The sequence below is a fragment of the Oryctolagus cuniculus genome, chromosome 20 (assembly GCF_051225735.1).
Source record: "Oryctolagus cuniculus isolate XC-2025 breed Fujian yellow rabbit chromosome 20, ASM5122573v1, whole genome shotgun sequence".
NCBI classification, from domain to species: domain Eukaryota; kingdom Metazoa; phylum Chordata; class Mammalia; order Lagomorpha; family Leporidae; genus Oryctolagus; species Oryctolagus cuniculus.
Genome location: NC_142886.1, coordinates 14,597,800 through 14,612,253, shown reverse-complemented (window position 1 = coordinate 14,612,253; position 14,454 = coordinate 14,597,800). Strand labels below are relative to the sequence as shown.

General features: G+C 42.1%; 1 protein-coding gene across 5 annotated transcripts in view; it reads left to right on the top strand.

Moving 5' to 3' along the window:
• Positions 1-14,454, top strand: part of PPM1A (protein phosphatase, Mg2+/Mn2+ dependent 1A) — a 50,367-nt gene that overhangs the window by 22,057 nt on the left and 13,856 nt on the right. The window contains exon 2 of one of the 5 annotated variants that reach the window (XR_016226398.1): positions 8,925-8,994. The exons of the other annotated variants lie outside the window; for them this stretch is intronic. The gene's annotated coding sequence lies outside the window, so the exon portion shown is untranslated. The remainder of the gene's footprint in view (positions 1-8,924; positions 8,995-14,454) is intronic. 5 annotated transcript variants of the gene reach the window in all.

The window sequence follows — 14,454 nt, the reverse complement described above, 5'->3', positions numbered from 1 at the left end:
GGAAGAATTTTCTGTTACTAATATCTGCTGTTATTTTATTCATATCGGATAATGTGATCTGGATCATTTTATTTTCTTTGCTTTTTTCCAGGGAATGGGATGAGGACTGTATTAGGAATCTATAAAACTTGTGTTTTTTCAGTATATAATCCCATAAATGCTTTTTTAATGTTTCAGGTGTGTTCGAACAGAAAGCATAACTTGATTTCAGCAAGTTAAATTATTGGATCAATCTATTAATTATTTGACACATAAAAATTTATATAATTTCATTTACAATTTAAGACTACCCCTTTCACTAATTAAAAGATAGCTCTTCTCCTGTTTTTATTTCATCTCTTGTTCTTTGATTTTATGGTACAGTTGTTGATGGCTGTTTGATGACATTTGCCTAGTGTGTTTTTGCTTACCTCAAAGTGCTTTTGTACTATGACATCTGCATATTTAAGTTTCTTGATAAATTTCTTGATTGCCTGAATCATCTTTAAGTAGGTTTTTTTGGAATTGGAACATGGATGATGGATAGCCCTGCTTTAGGGCTGGCATATTTCTTTTCGCTACCTTCACATGTAAATAATTTTGCTGAGCATGGAATTCTTGGAATATACCTCTTTATCCACAGCATTTATAGGCATTACTTTATTATTGCCTGTCATCTAATGTTGCAGAGAAGTCCAAAGCCAACCTGATTTGTCTGTTTTTATTTATTTTCTGGGCATCTTTAGTTTTTTTTTTTTTTTTTTTAACTAATTATCTTCACCAGATTAGGTCAGTTTCTACTAAATTTAACTACTACTTGATGAACTCCTCCAGTTCAGATTTTTTTTCCTTTAGCTTAGGATAAATTTCTTCTTTCTTTGGAATTTAGTTTCTCTTCTATTTAATTTTCTTTCTGCAATGTGCTAATTAAGCTGTTCAGTCTGCCTTGCTTGTTTCTGTTCTCCAGTCTTCTCAATTTGCTTGTTCTTGTTTCAGTTTTTACTCCTTGTTTATTGTTAGCTGTAGGTCCTTCCCTCCTCTCCGTTATTTCTCATAACACTATAGTACTGCAATTTTTATGTCTTCAATTTCTTTCCTTATCCCTGCTAATACCATCTTAACCAATTTTTAAAATTTTACATTTTTATCTAAAAGAGAAAGTCATATGCTGCTTCACTCCTAAAATGCCTGCACAGCCGGGGCTGGACCCCGTCTGGGTTTCTCCTGTGAGTGGCAGGGATCTGACTGCCTGGTCCATCACTGCTGCCTCCCTGGGTGCACACTAGCTGGGCGCTGGCTGGGGGGAAGCAGAGGCACTGGGGTGTGAAATGCAGGCATCTCAAGTGGTGATTTAGCTGCTGCACCAAATGCCTGACTTTTGTATTCTGGTTTGTTATTTTTTTTATCTTTTGATTCTTAAACCAAATTTTTTGTAATTTCTTTATATATAAGCTGTTACATATTTTTCTTCTGTTTTCTGGGTAACTTCTTCAAGCTGTGACTTGTCCTGGCGTCCTTTTTTCCCCCAAGATACTTACTTATTTGAAAGGCAGAATTAGAGAGGCAGTGAAAGAGAAAAAGGTCTTCCACTGGCTGGTTCATTCTCTGAATGGTCACCAGTGGCTGGGCTGGGCTAGGTTAAAGTCAGGAGCCTGGAACTTAATCTGGGCCTCCCTCCAAAGTGCTTGGGCCATCTTCTGCTGTCCTCCCAGGCCCATTAGGAGGGAGCCGGATCAGAAGTGGAGCAGCTGGGACTTGAACTAGTCATCACTGGTGGCTTGAACTAGACATCACCAGTGGCTGCCTGCCCCGCTGTGCCATAATGCTGGCCCCTCTTGAGTACTTTTTATTATTATTATTATTTTTATTTTTGACAGGCAGAGTGGACAGTGAGAGAGAGACAGAGAGAAAGGTCTTCCTTTTGCTGTTGGTTCACCCTCCAGTGGCCGCTGCGGCCGACACATCGCGCTGATCCGAAGCTAGGAGCCAGGCACTTCTCCTGGTCTCCCATGCAGGTGCAGGGCCCAAGCGCTTGGGCCATCCTCCACTGCACTGCCGGGCCACAGCAGAGAGCTGGCCTGGAAGAGGGGCAACCGGGACAGAATCCGGCACCCCGACCGGGACCAGAACCTGGTGTGCCGGCGCCGCAAGGCGGAGGATTAGCCTATTGAGCCGCGGCGCCGACCTTGAGTACTTTTTAAAACTATTGCTTTTTACTTCAGAACTTTGATGTGATTTCCATAAATTTTGTTTCTGTTTTTTGTGTAAAGGATGGCAGTTTTTTCTGTTGTTTGGCCAAAAATAGTGACTAAATGTTTCTTGGCTATCCTCTCAAGATGCCAGATACCATTCCCATCTTCTGCTTGGAGTTTAAAATGACAGGCTGAACTATGTAGAATTACCAGGTTGACTACAGTATTCCATGTTTTGAAGACTGATTTATTTATTTGAAAGGCAGAATGATGGAGAGGCACTCCATCCAGCTCTCCCACATGTAGAAGGGGCCCAATACTTGGGCCATCTTCTGCTGCCTTCCCAGGCCCAATAGCTGGGAGCTGGATTAGAAGCAAAGCAGCTGGGATGGGAACTGGTGCTCTGAGGCTGGTGTTGGGAGCAGGAGCTTAACTCACTGCTCCGCAACATTGGCCCCAATATTCATTTTTTGAGAGATGATAGAGAGCTGGTCCTGTTAACTTTTTTTAGGTAGGTAAGAAACTTTATTGATTTTTCTCTTGCTGCTTGTTGAACTTGCAAGATTTTTACCAGTTGGGATTTTCTTTTCCAACAGGGTCCCTGCTATTGAGTATTGATTTGTTCCTGTGGCTGCTGTCACAAACTGCCACACATGTCATGATGGGACACAGTACAGATTACTGCCTTCTGTAGTACGAGAGACCACAAGTCCAAGATTAGTTTCACTGGGCCAGCGTGAAGGTGCCAGCAGGGGTGTGCTCAGTCCAGAGGCGTGAAGGGTGAGCCTGTGCTTGGCTTTCTCCACCTCCTGGTCGCCGATGGCACCTTGCAGCCACTCCTGTCCCCGAGTGGCACTGCTTCCTCTCTCCCTTGAGAACACATGATCGAATTTATAGGCCTCTGGCTAATCCAGGATTACCCTCTCATCTAGAGATTCTTAATCATTTCTGTAAAGAACTTTTTTTCCAAATAAGGTAACATTTACAGGATTAGGACCTGATAACTTTGGGGACCATTATTGAAGTATTTTGCTTTGCTGTTGTTGGGTGAGGAGGCAGCCCCTTTAGTAAGAAATCCAGCTAGGGTAAATCCTCATCACTGTATGTTGTTAGAGCCTTGACGCAGAATCAGACGCCATGGTGGGAAGGTAGCTGAAGTAGGCTGGGTGTGGTTAGTGCGAAGTGGTGGTGAGAGCACATGTTGTCTGGTGCGGGAGGGACTTACAGCACATATGAAGATCAGATTCAGGCTACCAACTTGCAGGCCAAAATTGCAGCTGTTTTTTCTTTTTTCATTTCTTAGAAATTGATGTTTCTATAGTAAAACTGTCTCTTTTTTTAAATCACCCTTCATCATGGAATTGAAAATAGGAGTTTTTAAGTAGGAATTAATTCATCAGGATAATTTTGGACTAAAATATTAATTTACTAATGATTTTTATCTGGGTATTCCTAGAATTTTAGTCTTTTCAGTTCTTACACATTTCTTAGAACAAGCTTAATTTGCAACTAATGAGGTCACTCATTTTTGAGTGAGGAAAGTTAGATATTAAGCTAAAGGCACATATTGCATAGACCTGTAACTTTACTCTTATGGAAAGGCGAGTTCCTTTTTTTTCTTTGCATTTTATATGTGCTATGCTGTTAAAATTTTGAATCCTGAAGACATAAAAGGAGTATCTCCCTAGTAATAATTGAATAGTGGGACAATTTTCTAAGTTCTCTTTATATTTTGGATTTTGTTTTTCTGGATGTGTTATTTTTAAGAATTCAAATTACTTGTCACTTCTTCTGTAATGTGAAGTTAAACTAAAGAAAAGCCATACATTGAGATTTAATGCTATAACGAGTACTCAAACAATATATTTCACTTTGTGTTTTTATGGGGGTGCAAACTGTTGAAATCCTTACTTAATGCATACTAAACTGATCCTCTGTAAAAAAAAGAAAAAGAAATTATCAATTCCCAACTTGACTCTCACTGGGATTAAACATGACAATAGGTCTGCTCTGATTTCATCATCGTTTAAAAAAAATCATCTATTATTTTTCACTTTATGTTTCTGTGTGGGAGCAAACTGTTGAAATCCATACTTGATGTATACTAAGCTGATCTTCTGTATATTAAGATAATCGAAAATGAATCTTGATGTGAATGGAAGGGGAGAGGGAGTGGGAAAGGGGAGGGTTGTGGGTGGGAGGGACGGTATGGGGGGGAAGCCATTGTAATCCATAAGTCGTACTTTGGAAATTTATAGTCATTAAATAAAAGTTTAAAAAAATAAAAAAAAGAAAAAAAAAAAAAAGAAAAGCCATACAGAGATGAACTTGGCTTTAGAACACAGTGAGTAGATGTTTGCTTGGCTGGGATTTGTTTTGTTTTGTTTTGTTTTGTTTTGGACAGGCAGAGTGGACAGTGAGAGACAGAGACAGAGAGAGAGAGACAGAGAGAAAGGTCTTCCTTTACCGTTGGTTCACTCTCCAATGGCCGCTGTGGCAGGCGCGCTGTGCTGATCCAAAGCCAGGAGCCAGGTGCTTCTCCAGGTGCAGGGCCCAAGCACTGGGGCCATCCTCCACTGCACTCCTGGTCCATAGCAGAGAGCTGGACTGGAAGAGCAGCAACTGGGACAGAATTCGACACCCCGACCGGGACTAGAACCCCGTGTGCCGGCACCGCAGGCGGAGGATTAGCCTAGTGAGCCGCGGCGCTGGCGGGATTTGTTTTTAAATGAAGAGGGAATGGGTATGCACTTTGTGTCCCTGGAGTGTCCTGAAATGTCTCCTGCCTCCTTCCCCACGCAGCATATGCACATGAGTAATAGTTTGTGTTGTGTGATTCCAAGTCCATGAACTTTTAGAACTCTATTCTCTGTGGTTTTTTAGGGTTCAGTTTTGCAGCTGTTCTGATTAATACCCATTTCATAACTTTGTTTTGACGATTACTCATGTTTTTGTCCAGGATTTTATTTACATTATGGTATTTGTTCATTCAGTTTCTGTAGTCATGGGTGACTAGGAGTGGGTCTTTTTAAAACATTTTTATATTTTTTAGTTATTTGAAAGGCATAGCAACAGGGAAAGCAAGAGAGAGAGCTCCTACCTGTTGGTTCATTCCCCAAATGCCCACAGCAGCCAAGGCTGGGCCAGGCTGGTGTCAGGAGCCCAGAACTCAGTCCAGGCCTCCCACCTGGGTGGCAGAGAGCCAAGTGCTTATACATCACTGCTGCCTCCCAGGATGCATTAGCAGAAAGCTGGACTGGAAGTGGAGTAGCCACGACCCAAACCAGCACTCTGACATGGGAAGCGGGCATCCCAAGCAGCGGTTTAGCCCACTGGGCCACAACACCTGCCAACAAGAGTGGATTTTCAGTGGTTAGTCCAGTGAGCTTCGTGAGTTTCAGAAGGAACTGAGGAAACTTTGAGAACTGAGGAAAACTTTGTTCTCTTCTTGTTTTCTCCCTCAGAGTGTCTTACTTTTCTATGAGTATGTGTATGTACTCTCTGGGTGCACTCGTTATCAAATTTTTATTTGCATCTGATTTTTCTTTGAGTTCATGTATTCAGGAAATAATGATTGTTGGTCAGCTGTGTGCTCTGTGCTGGGGAACTGACCTAAGGAATTCAAGAAGGGGCTTCTGAAAAGCTGGGGTTTGAATTAAAATCTGAAGAATGAGTAGGAATTAACCAGATTAAGGGATGAGGGGAAAGCATTTTAGGTAGCGGCAGTAGCATTTGTTAGTGAATTTGGAGGAAGGAAGCGTAAAAAGTACTAGGTAGTATAGGAAAGACTTTGTGGTTGGAGTAGGGAATGTGGTGGAGGAACAGGAAGAAGTGAAAGGAGTGGGCCATTCAGAGCTTTCCCGTGAGCCATATGAAGCAATTTTTGTATCCCTCTGTCCCCACTCTGAACAGTGGAAGGCCACTGAAAGCCTTTTAGTACAGGAGTGATAGGATGAAATTTGTTATTGTGAAAGGTTTACTTGGGCTACAATTTGGAATGCCAGTTGGAGGGGTGTCAGCGTGCATGTGAAGAGGCAAAAGAGGAAGCTGGGCTTCCACAGTGGGGGTGGTGTAGCTTGGAGACTAGGGTGTGGGAGAAAGAAAGTAAGTGAAGATTTATGAATATTTAGGAAATACAATCCATGAGACTTGATGGACCGACAGGAGATGATAGAAGGAGGTGTTAGCCATGTCCTTGGCCTTTGGTGATGGTAAAGGAAATCTTAAGGAGCCTTCCTGCACCCTCATGGAAAGAGGACCCAGGTCTGTACCTTGGGAGGGCCAGTATTTGGCAGCTTGTGAGATGAGGAGGAGCCTACCAAGGACACGGGTGGGAAGGTTAGGGGTAGAGGGAAAACCAGGAGTGTGCAGCATCTTGTAAGCCATCAGGAAGCGTGTTGCAGGAGGAGTGTTGTGGTGAATACTGCTGCGAGCAGTCCGTTGAATCAAGGCTGAAAATGTCTCTTGGATTCAGTGACTTGGAGGAACTCGATTTTGGTGGAGCAGCCAGCTAACACGTTTTCCAAGTTTAAAGGGAAAAAGACAGGCAGGTGGGGTAGCTAAAGGGAAAACAGTTCCATGAAGATTTTTTTTTAATGGGTAAGATGCATGAGTGTCTTTATTTTTTATTTTTATTTTTTGACAGGCAGAGTTAGACAGAGAGAGAGAGAGAGAGAGAGAGAGAGATCTTCCTTCTGTTGGTTCACCCCACAAATGGCCACTATGGTTGTTTCTGTTTATCTTTGCCCTGGAAGATAGCAGAAATGGCTGTGTTGGGTTACAAAGCATAGTTTTTCAATTACTATGTCATATAGCTTGGCAAGGTAAAAGTGGTTTGTGTAGCCTAAATTATCCCGTACAGACATGTCACAAGGAGCATATGATTCTTCATGGAATTCCAGCTTTGCAATATATTGCTTAATCTATGCTTCAGTAATGTACATTCCAGAGGTCAACCGAGTGTCTTCATCGTTGAGGACAGAGTCCACTGTGTAGGCACTAGTGAGCAGTGTAGAATATAGACATTTGGTAGTAGTAGTGAGTATACTCCACATCCATCTACAAATAACTTGGATGTTGCCCTGTTGTATACCACTGCCTGTGCTGTTAGCCGGTGTTTATTTTTTTCCTCCTCTTTCTCCAAGGAGCTGCTGCTTTTAATGCAGGTCTCCAGATTTTCCTCCCAAATGTTTATAATAAGCCTATTTTAGTGCTTATCAAACGAAGTTACCAACATCCACAGTCATTGGGATGCCTGTGTAGCAGTGAGTGATCTTCTGTTGAGTATATCTTTTGAGCCTGACCACCCTCTTAAGTATCTGATCAAGGTAGTGCTTCTCAGAAAAAGTAGGGTTAATCTTAAGAATTTTGACATCAGATACTAAGGGAATATCATTTTTCCTACAAGGGATTCTGTATTAGACTATGTATCTGTAGATAATCAGAAAATACCTTGTAGAGTTTTATTATTCAGTTTTTTAAGGACTCTATTCATATTCTTTGTTGACTAACTCTTGTTACTTCAAGGCTAATGCTTAGGGGATTTTTTTGTTGTTGTTGAAGATTTTATTTATTTATTTGAAAGAGTTACACAGAGAGAGAGAGGTCTTCATCCGATGGTTCACTCCCCGGATGGCCGCAATGGCCGGAGCTGTGCCAATCCGAAGCTAGGAGCCAGGAGCTTCCTCCGGGTCTCCCACGTGGGTGCAGGGGCCCAAGGGATTGGGCCATCCTCCACTGCTTTCCCAGGCCATAGCAGAGAGCTGGATGGGAAGTAAAGCAGCCAGGTCTTGAACCAGCACTCATATGGGATGCTGGCGCTTCAGGCCAGGGTGTTAACCCTCTGCACTACAGTGCCAGCCCCAGGGGATCTTGACAATAATGCAGACAGGGGTTTTGAAAATTGTTCTTTGGTATAATAATGAATGGATTAAGCCAAATGACCAGGTTCAATATTCCGCTGTTTCCTTTATAAAAAACACAGTGGCTGGGGCAGGTTTTGTGGCAGACTGGGTTAAGCCACCACCTGCAATGGTAGCATTCCCTATCGGCACCTGTTCGAGTCTCGGCTGCTCTAGTTCCCATCCAGATCCTTGTTAATGCTCTGGGAAGGCAATGGAAGATGGCCCAAGTGTTTGGGTCCCTACATCCATGTGGGAGACCAGGATGAAGCTCCTAGCTCCTGGCTTTGGCCTGGTCCAGTCTGGCTGTTGCGGCCATTTGGGGAGTGAATCAACAGATGGGAGATCTCTCTCTCTCTCTGTTACTATGACGTTCAAAATAAATAAATCAAAATATGGAAAGCATATTATATAAAAGACAGTGGCTGAATTTTAATGAATAACTCACTGGCCCAACCTTAATTTTTCAATTAGGGATTAGTTTAGTTTCAAAAGACAAAATGTTCACTAAATTCTGTGATTATATCAAAGAGTAGTTAAGTCTCATGATTGTCATGGTACTACTACCCTGTTTTAAAAAGTTCAGATCAACTGATAAAAATAGCCACCGCTGTGGTCAGACCCAGTGTATATTCAAGAGTAAAGACCTCAGGCAAGAATTCGTAATTTCTCTCAGAAACTGACTTCAACTTTCATGGGCTAATTAATTGAATTCCTTTGATCTTTACCACTTCTAGATGCATGCCAATTTAATAATCGAAATAAAATACTGCTTAGATGTCTGCTGATACAAGGTGACTATGTAAACATAGTATTTATAGTAAAATAATTTTCTGGTATTACATTTACATAGCCAACTGAATTTATTTAGCATACACTTGGCTGCTTCCCAGGACTCCACAGATCACTCAGAACCCAACGAGGTAAGATTTCTGAATCACCAATGATCATGTGTAAAAGTCCAATCACAAAATTAGTCATTTTTTCTTGACCATATTTTTGCAGTTGCTGTGGAATGGGTCCTCAAATTTTATCAAATGATTGACTTCATTTGTTAAATTTAGTGTTTTTGTTACATTCTTGTGTATATTTTTCAAAAGTCTTATTTATTATACTTTCGAATGCACATCTGGGAAATAAGTACTGGACTGACCTATAAAAGAGAGTAAGGTCCCTGTTAGAAGAGGTTGGAATCTAGATGTTGCTATGTATGTAGCAACAGTAGTCATAATTAGTTTCCATTTGCTGAGTGCCTCATTTTTTTTTTTTTTTTTAAGATTTATTTATTTGAGAAGGAGAGTTAGAGACAGGGAGAGGGAGAGACAGAGAGAGAGGTTTTCCATCCTGGTTTACCCCACAAATGGCCACAGTGGCCAGAGCTGGGCTGATCTGAAGTCAGGAGCCAAGAGCTTCAATCCAGGTCTCCCACATAGGTGTGGGGGCCCAAGCACTTGGGCCATCTTCAACTGCTGTCTCAGACCATTAGCAGAGAGCTGGATTGGAAGAGGAGCAGGCAGGACAGGAACTGGCACCCACATGGAATACCAGTGCCGCAGGCCAAGGTTTAACCTACTACGCCATAGCGCTGGCCCCGCATGCCTCATTTTTGCATCATTTAAACGTCCTGCAGTAGTCAGTGGTGAGTATTAATCTGTCCACTGTACAGATGAGGAAGCTGAGAGAGGCTGGATTAATGGGGACTAAGTGTCCTAAGCCTAATGCCTGCGCTCCCCTTTCCGCAGTCTAGCTCAGGGAATAGTGGCACTGAAATGAGGCAACTGCTGTTGACTTTGAGTAGGCAGCTTAACTTCACAGCTCCGGTTCTTCAGTTGTGGAAGAGGGTAAGAGTAGCACCTATCTTTTGGTGTGAAGATAAAAGAAGTTAACATATACAACTGTAGGACAGTGGCTAGTAGTAATTCTGCTGTAACTATTAGATGTTATTAGCCTTAACTACCTGTTATGTAGTTGTGTGGTGTGAGGATATGGGCTATAGGAAGAATGAAGCAGAGAGGCATTCGTTTAGTGGGAAATCTAAGTTAAACTGAAGAAAATCCTATGTGCTTTTTATTTTATTTTTTTTTATTTTTTAAGATTTTATTTATTATTTGAAAGGCAGAGTTACACAGAGAGAGGAGAGGCAGAGAGAGAGAGGTCTTCCATCCACTCACTCCCCAGATGGCCGCAACAGCCAGAGCTGTGCAGATCCGAAGCCAGGAGCTTCCTCCAGGTCTCCCACACGGGTGCAGGGGCCCAAGGACTTGGGCCATCTTCCACTGCTTTCCCAGGCCATAGCAGAGAGCTGGATCGGAAGAGGAGCAGCCAGGTCTCGAACCAGCACCAACATGGGATGCCGGCGCTTCAGGACAGGGCTTTAACCCGCTGCGCCACAGCGCCGGCCCCGATCCTGAGTGCTTTTGAAACATTCCTTGGTTTTGTTTTCTTTGGCTCCTGTTTTTATTTTCTTTGATTTCTTAATTAAAGTAACCTAGGAAGGAATATAGTTTCCCTTAGATGATCCATGTTGGAGAGCCAGTCTGAATGTGAGCTGCTCCAGCCTCCAGGCTCCAGCCTGGCTTAGCCTTGGCTGTTGTGGCCGTTTTGGGAGTGAACCAGCAGATGAAAGATCTCTTACCTCTTTCTCTCTGTCTTTCCCTTGTTCTATTACTCTGCCTTTCAAATTAAAGGAAAAAAAAAAAAAACCAAGCAAAAAAAAAAAAAAAAAAAACTAAAAGATAAAGCAGAAATTATGTGCCTAAAGTCCCTGTTACTGCTTCAAAGCCCAGGAAATATGAATTACATTGACAGTGGGCCATTTCAGGCCCTTTCCTGAAGCCATTCTCTCTTTTGCTCCCCAGACAGAAACTTTGTAATTCAACACATTTTTTTGCACTTCTGCTCTGTGTTAGGCTCTGTCCGGAGGGAGGGGCTGCCAGTGAACGAAGCTGAGTCCCTGTTCTCTTGGAGCTGCTGTCCTGAATGGAGTGTGTGTCCTGCGTGTTGTTTTACGCTGTAACAAGGATGTACATAGAAGTGCTTTGCTGCATCTTCCCCCATGTTGCCCTTTCTTTTTAAGAATACTTCTTATAGTAAAACCAGTTTTGCTACCTGGTATTCTATTATTTACCCATTTTGCCTTCTAATGAGCAGTTAGATTGTTTCCAGTGTTTGATATTAACAGTTCTTCAAAAAGATTGCCCCATCACCTGGACATATGCAAGAGTTTCTCTAAGGCAGTGAGTTTCAAGCTTTTTTTTTTTTTTTTTTTTTTTTTTTTTTGACAGATAGAGTTAGAGAGAGAGACAGAGAGAAAGGTCTTCCTTCTGTTGGTTCAACCCCCAAATGGCCGCTACGGCTGGAACTATGCCGATCCGAAGCCAGGAGCCAGGTGCTTCTTCCTGGTCTCCCATGCAAGTACAAGAGCCCAAGCACTTGGGACATCCTCCACTGCCTTCCTGGGCCACAGCAGAGAGCTGGACTGGAAGAGGAGCAACCAGGACTAGAACCCTGCACCCATATGGGATGCTGGTGCCGCAGGCGGAGGATTAGCCAAGTGAGCCAGGGTGCCAGCCCCGAGTTTCAAGCTTTTGATTGTGACTATAGTAAGAAGTATATACCTCAGCTCAGAAAACACAATCACACGTCTGGAGTGAAAGGAACAGTGTTTATTTACCATTGCCACCTGATACACACTGGAATTCATCTTTTTTTTTTTTTTTTTTAAGATTTATTTATTTGCTTGAAAGGCAGAGAGAGAGAGAGGTCTTCCATCTGTTGGTTTACTTCTCTGATGGCTGAAACGGCCGGAACTGCGCAAAGCCAGGAGCCAGAAGCTCTTCTGGGTCTCCCATTTGGATGCTGGAACCCAAGACTTGGGCCATCTTCTGCTTTCCCAGGCCATAGCAGAGAGCTGGATGGGAATTGGAACATCCAGGACTTGAACAGGTGCCCATATGGGACTTCTACGTTACAGGCAGCTGCTTGTCCCACTGTGCCACAATGGCAACCCCTAAAGTGTGCTGTAAAGTGTATCACACAGAAATTTAAAGTTTAAGGGTAGTCACCACTGTTTGCAGGGAGGAAAGGTTAGAATAACTGAATTTTCCTTCTGACAGAAAAAATAGTGAAACAAATATTATAATTTCTACCATATATTGAGAGTTATAGTATGCTAGACAATATGCTAAGTGCATTGAATGACTTATTTAATCTTCATAGGAGCCTGTAAAATGAGTACCCTCTTAGACAGATATGGAGAGAGATGCAGAAAAGTTAAATAGTCATACAGTTATTAATGGGCCCAGAATTTAAATCCAGGTTGGTCTAACTTTGTAATGTATGTTCATACATACTTTATTTTGTTTGGGAATTCTTAAGAGGAGGAAGATTTGTCATTTCTGCTTTCTTCTGTTGGTTTGTCTATTAATGAGTTTACATCTCCCTCCTTGGAATAGTGGAGTCTTTCCTCTTGTAAAACTTCCCTGATATATATTGTCATGTACTTGCTTTTGACCCCATTATGAATCGGCTTGTTGTCTTTGATGGCTGTGTGTTCATCTCTCGTCCCCCATCCTCTACCTTGTACATTCCACCTGATCTTTTCCAGTGATCTGTAATCTTGCTGTGCCTTACAGTTACGTGTGAAATTTTTTAAATATACAGATGCCTAGTTTCCATTCCTATCCTGCAAGTTCTTGTTTGGAAACCTTTATTTTTTCAAAAGGTCTACAGACAATTCTATTGTACAACCATGGGTTGAGAACCGTTGCCTTGGTGGGTTAATGGTACTTGAGAGTCCTTTCTAGTTGAGTGACATTATTGTAATTCTTTAATCTCAGCTAAGGTTTTTCATCTGTAAGTTGGAGATAATATTACCACTCACCTTAAAGGGTTGTTGAGGTTAAATGAGGTAATGTTTGCAAAATACTAGAAGGATTTAGAATTTTTAAACATTGTCTACTTGTAAGGTATCATGGTTGGTTATCTTTCCTCCAATCAAAATACTCACCTTTATGTTAATGTGTATCCATTTGGTGTCTGAAAAGTAATGTGATAAATACTGCTGTAAAGGATGAATGATAACTAGTTTTCAGTGTCTGCCTTCGGCTAGTGGAATTGTAATGGGGCAGAGGAGTAAGCAGATTGTTTTATTACACCAGTCAGCTAGTCTTCTGTGTATCTGTTTGGTTCTGGGTTGGGGATGGGAAGGAGAGGCAGAAGGTTCCTGGGAAACCAAACGTAGCTCTTGTTTCCTTTGTAGAGGGCCTTATTTTCCCTCTTTCTCTCCCAGTTTCCTCTGAGGTTAGCATCTGTCTCCTAGTCTCCCAGCTGCATACTGGTAGACCTAGTTACTGTCCCTTGTGATGGTCACTTCCATTAAACCTCTGTTCATTGTTATTTCTTTCAGATCACTTTTAGTTCTGTTGCGACTCATTGGGTTACACAGATCCCAAGTGTCCATGAACCTAGGCTGTTAGTCATCTAGAGGCCAACCTAAGACCTGACCAACTGTCTCCGTGCCTTGTGCTGTTCCATTCCAGACTTTGGAGGATTGGGAAGGGAGATTAACTAAGCTTTCAGACTCATCATCAGGGCAAGACCTTTTGATCTCCTTTACTATTTATACATGGTGGTCAAATAGAGTATAATAGTAATGTGTTTTTGCCTTTAGATTATTAGATTATTAGATTAATTTTGGTATATTTGTATAGGAAGCTTTGTGGTTTGTATAATTGCTTTTAACTTGAAATTGACAGGCTGGTGTTTTAGCCCAAAGTGTTTAGCTGCTGCCTGCAGTGCCAGCATCCCACGTGGGCACCAGTTCATGTCCCAGCTGCTCCTGTTCTGATCCAGCTCCCTGCTGATGGCCTAGGGAAACAGCAGAAAATGGCCCAAGTGCTTGGGCCTGTGCCACCCTTAAAGCTATTAGCTTCAGCCTAGCCTCACCCTGGCCGTTGGCAGCCATTTTGGAAGTCAACCAATGGATGAAAGATCTCTTTCTCTCCCTTTCTGTCCATCTCTGTAACTCTGCCTTTCAAATAAATAAATAAATCTTAACAACAGAAAGTTGAAATTGGGCCATTTATAGTAATTTAACAACGTATTAAAGACTTTTTTAATCAACGACTGAAAAACCTCATGGAAGAGGTAGAATTTGAGCCAGACTTTATACTGTTTTCTGTAAGCAGAGAGGAGGAGCATGGGATTCCAGTAAAGGAGGCTGACTTGAGTAAAGGTAGGAGTATGCCAATTGTGAGCATTGTAAGAAGATCTTTTTTTACTTTCTCAGTGGATTCATGTAGTGGGAATAGAACCGGGTAATTTGGATAAACTTTGGAAATTCCTAAACGTGGAACTAAGATGTTTGAATTAATAGGATTCTT